At 38.0% G+C, this 5,407-nt stretch overlaps 1 pseudogene; it reads left to right on the forward strand.

Moving 5' to 3' along the window:
* Positions 1-322: 322 nt before the first annotated feature.
* LOC123233549 lies at positions 323-920 on the forward strand (annotated as a pseudogene).
* The last annotated feature ends 4,487 nt before the right edge of the window (positions 921-5,407 follow it).

Genomic DNA, 5,407 nt, shown 5'->3' on the forward strand with positions numbered 1-5,407 from the left:
ATATCAGGTGTGTTATATAGGTGAAAAGGGAAAGTAGCACTCATGGAAGGGGGTGGAACAAAGTGAATATGCCTTCTTTATACCTTTAAGAAAATTAACAAATTCCTCAGTTAACTTGATGGAATTATAGAGCAGCTAGCCATTAGCTAGCTGAAGGATCAGTCATGACTCTGGTTGCCTTAAGGAGACAATAAGCAAGCTCACTGGGAGATTCGTCCCTGGCAATTGAGGAGAGAATCAGCTCTTTCAGAGTCCAGTAGAAATGGGGGAAGTGATTTCCCTCACCTCCATTCTCCTTTGATGGGCACTGACATCTTACAGCATGACCCAACAGAGATGCGGGGTAGTTGATATCAGCATGTTGGCAGGAAATGTCAGGATCGGGTGTTCATTCCCCAACTTAGCAGTTATGGCAGCAGGACACGTCAAAGACATTAGCCTCTACAAAGGCAAATATATGCTATTTTGTCTTTTATCTTCTGAACTTCACCTTTGTATGTCCCACAGAGATGATCACGTTCAGTGATCCTGCAGAAGATTTTAAGAAACTTAACTTGTCAAGTAATTGGTGCTTCGCTTGACTGCCATTTATGCCACCTCGAATGAATCAACACATCTCAAAAGCAAAGTGGACTGGAAACCACGAATATTCTGTTGATGTGTGATTCAAAATGTACGACTACTCAGGTTGAGGTCCTATCTTAAAGGCAGATGAGAGAATTACATTCAGGGATCTCTTCTAGTCATGAGACAGTAAATCTTTAACAGAATACTATCAATGATTTTAATGGGTTTGGGTCATTGCAACTAGTTCAAGAGAAACATGGCGCAGTGTGCCCAATTGGCTGGGAAACCTGGGCACAATACAGCCAAGCCCAGACTTCCAGAGGACTAAGGAATTATTTTCCAAGCAAAAATGAGCTGTTCTCTGCCAGACTCACTAGGAGGGCAAATCTTACTAGCCCTCTCGGTCTAAAAGAATACAAATGTTCAATATTTTCATGATGTCTTAAACTCCAAGACCTCAGTAGACTTAGCCAGTGCATTGTAATGTGTCTGTTGAAGCATCTTCTTCATGGTGACCAACTGACATAATTTCCTCCTCCAGGCAGCTACCTGATAGATGGGTTAGGAGTTTCTGGATCTTTCTCCCTTTCATTCTTTAATGACCAAGGTGCTGAGCCCAGAATTAGGAAGACCTGAGTTCAAAACCAGCTTCAGACATTTACTAGCTGTGTGACCCTGGGAAAGCCAGTTACCTTTGTTTGCCTCAGTTTCCTCATTTGTAAAATGAGCTGGAAAAGACAAAGGCAACGCACACCAATATCTTTGCCAAGAAAACCCTAAATGGAGTCACAAAGAGTCAGACATGACTAAAAAATGACTAAAACAACTAAGCTGGTTGTACCTTAGTCAGACATTGGGTGTTGAGCCCATCTGACATTTTGGTGTCTATTAAACTTGTCTTAAGAACAACAACAACAAAAGCTGCTAAAGCAGCTGGCTTAGAAGAGAATACCATGCCCGTCAGACAGCAGGACTATACAGTAGATCCAGGTGAAAGAGTCAGTCTTAAAAGTCAGAGTTGAGCTGTAGGGAGAGGAAGTGCCAGGAAATACAGAACAGAAACCCGAAGGGAAGTGGCATGAGATTACCACAAAAAGAGAAAGGACCTTGGAGGACTGCTGTGCCAGACATAGTTCTTGCCTTAGTCACATTCATTCTCCGTAATTGCGTCTATCTACTAGTTGTTGTTCAGTGATCTCAGTCCTCTCAGACTCTCTGTTACCTCATTCAGACTTTTCTTGGCAAAGATACTGGAGAGGTTTGCTATTTCCTTTTCCAACTCATTTTCCAGATGAGGAACCTGAGGCAAACAGGATTAATTGACTTGCCCAAGGTTATACAGCTAGTAAATGTCTAAGGCCAGATTCACTTAATTGAATATAACTCTACCCACCCCCTCCCTTTTTTTAAAAACCCTTACCTTCTGTCTTAGAATCAATATTGTATATTGGTTTGGAGGCAAAAGAGTGATAAAGGCTAGGCAATGGGGGGGGTTAAGTGGCTTGCCCAGGGTCACACAGTTAGGAAGTGTCTAAGGCCAGATTTGAACCCAGGACCTCCCTTCTCTAGTCCTGGCTCTCAATCCACTGAGCTACCCAGCTGCCCCCTCTAAAATCCTTTTTAATGAAGTAAAAGAAGACATACACTAGGAAAATATTAATTCTTCATGGATGAGTGATGCTATTATGATAAAATGATATTACTTAAATAAATGTACAGCTTAGTGGCATGCCAAACAACCAAGAGTTAGTTTATAGAACTGACAAAAGAATAACAAAATCTATCTGGAAAGATATAAAATCAACACTCTTAAGGGGCATAATTTTTTTTTTCCAAGTTAGGAATGAAGGAAGTCTAGCAGTACCAGATGTCAAACTATAATATAATTATCAGCAAAACTATTTTGGTAGTGGTTTAAAAATAGGTTGAAAAGCAGTAAGGTCACTCATGGATAGAGTGCTGGATCTGGAGTCTAGAAAACCTGAGTTCAAATCCAGCCTTAGATACTTACCAGCTATGTGATCCTGGGTAACTCACTTAACCTTTCTGCCTTAATCCTTGGAGAAGGAAATGGAAACCACTCTCCAGTATCCTTGCCAAGAAAACCCCACGGATAGTATTGGTGTGCTATAGTCTATAGCAGGGGTCGGCAACCTTTTTGGCCATGAGAGCCATAAACGCCACATTTTTTAAAATGTAATTTTGTGAGAGCCGTACAGTGCTCACAGTGCGCTCCTGTAACAGTGCCTGAAAAAAAAATTGACTTTATGGCTCCTGCAGAAAGAGCCATATCTGGCCCTCAAAAGAGCCAGATATGGCTCAAGAGCCATACGTTGCTGACCCCTGGTCTATAGGGTCACAAAGAGTGAGACACAACTAACTGATTTTACAACAATAAGAAAGTTGATCAGTTGCACAAATTAGGTAAACAACATAGAAATGATCATAAATCAATCCAAGGATATCATCTTTTGGAGTAGGATACTCTAAATGACAAAAAAAAAAAATGCTGAGAAAATTGGTAGTGCTGCAGGAAGTACATTTAGGCCAACATTTTGAAAAATATATATAACCAGCTTCAAATAGAAATGTGACCTAAAAATAAAAGATTGTATCATAAAAGAATAAAATGAGAAGGGAAGGTGATTTCTTTCATAATTTTGGTGAGGGAGGAAAATGCTTATCTAGAAATAGAGGTGGATAAAGTGAACTATTTCAATTACATAAAAGTGAAAAGCATTAGCAAGGGTAAAATAAATATAGTTAGAATAGAAAAAAAAAACAACAATTGGGGAAAATCTTCACAAAAATGTCTTCAATATAGATCTAATAGCCAAGCTATATAAAGAATCGATGCTAACTTATAAGAACAAAAGCCATTCCCCAAGTGATAAGTGGTCAAATGATCTGAATATTCAGTTCTCAAATGAAGAAATAAAAATTTTAATAACCATATAAAAATTATCCCTATTAATAATTAGAGAAATACAAATAGAAAAACTCTGAGGTTCTAACTGAAATTCGTAAGATTAGGATGTATAATGAAAGTAGAAAATGGGAATGTTGGAAGGGTTATGAGAAGGCAAGCACTGTTAGTACAGCTGTGAATTGGTTCCACTATTCTGGAAAATAATTTGGGACTATATCCAAAAAAATCACTATCTATATATACCCTTCAATCCAGAAGTATGTAGAGGAGATCACTGACAAAAAGAAAGGGTCCATATATACAAGAATACTTACTTACACTGACACTTTTTGTGAGAGCAAAGAGCTAGGAAGAAAATTAGTGTCCATCAATTGCAAATTGCTTTATAATTTTTTTTAATCCTTCCCTTCCCTCTTAGAATCACAGTATTGATTCCAAGGCAGAAGAGCAGTAAGGGCTAGGCAATGGAGGTTAAGTGACTTGCCCAAGGTTACATACTCAGGAAGTGTCCAAAGTCAAATTTAAACCTAGGACTTCCCATCTCTAGACCTGGTTTTCTCTCTGTTCATTGAATCACCTAGCTACCTGTACTTCATGCTACATAAATTTAATGGAATACTATTGATGTATGATATATATATATACACATATATATATACATATATATATATCCATGTAATACAATAATAAATAAATGAAAAACACATCAGATTCAGAGAAGCACAGGGAGACTAATATAAACAGATGCATAGTGAAATGAACATAACCAAGAGAAAAATATACATGACAACAGTAATGGAAATTAAATTTAAATTTAATTAAGTAATGGAAACAGCAAAGGAAAATTACTTTGCAAGACCCCAGATCTCTAATCAAAACAATGAACAATAAAAAATGAAAAACTGACACATCCTATGTCTTGATAGGGACATAAAGAACTAAAGATATAGGAAGTGGGGTTCCTTTTCAGATATGGTCAGTGTTTTGCTTTGCTTTGCTGGACTATATATATTTGCTTACAAGGGAAGACTCCTTAAGGTGATCTGGGTGGTAGGTTAGCAGGGAGTGGTAGTTCCCCCTAAAAAATGCACTAACAAAAAAAATTGCTAATGCACAAAAGAAAACAAAAGAAAATGTAGAAGGAAACAAATAGAGCAGTTTTCTGATACTGTATATATTAAAAAATATGCATACCCACATATGTTTATAGATATACACACATGTTTACACATACCTTATGTTTCTATATTATGACATACATATATATGACAAGGTATTTGTAAGCATCACCTTCATCTAGGTCAGGGGTCGGCAACGTTTGGCTCTCGAGCCATATCTGGCTCTTTTGAGGGCCAGATATGGCTCTTTCTGCAGGAGCCATAAAGACAATTTTTTTTCAGGCGCTGTTACAGGAGCGCACTGTGAGCACTGTACGGCTCTCACGAAATTACATTTTAAAAAATGTGGCGTTTATGGCTCTCACGGCCAAAAAGGTTGCCGACCCCTGATCTAGGGTTTGTGACCTATATACGTGTGTGCATATACGTATACATATACATATACATACATATATATATATATATACACACATATACATATATATATATACGAATCAATAAATACAAAAGCAAGAAAGTGGATTTTACTTTAAACATGTGACTTTCTGTTACATAGAGCTTGCTTCTTAAAAAGAACCTTCAGGAAAGCTATGTGGCTGAGTGGATAGAGAGCCAGGCCTACACACAGAGATCCTGGGTTCAAATTTGACCGCAACACTTCCTAGCTGTGTGACCTTGGGCAAGTCACTTAACTTTCATTGCATGGCCCCTACTGCTCTTCTGCCTTGGAACCAATAAACAGTATTGATTCTAACACTGAAGATTGGGGTTAAAAAAAAAGAAGTACCTTTGT

The sequence above is a fragment of the Gracilinanus agilis genome, chromosome 2 (assembly GCF_016433145.1).
Source record: "Gracilinanus agilis isolate LMUSP501 chromosome 2, AgileGrace, whole genome shotgun sequence".
Classification (NCBI taxonomy): domain Eukaryota; kingdom Metazoa; phylum Chordata; class Mammalia; order Didelphimorphia; family Didelphidae; genus Gracilinanus; species Gracilinanus agilis.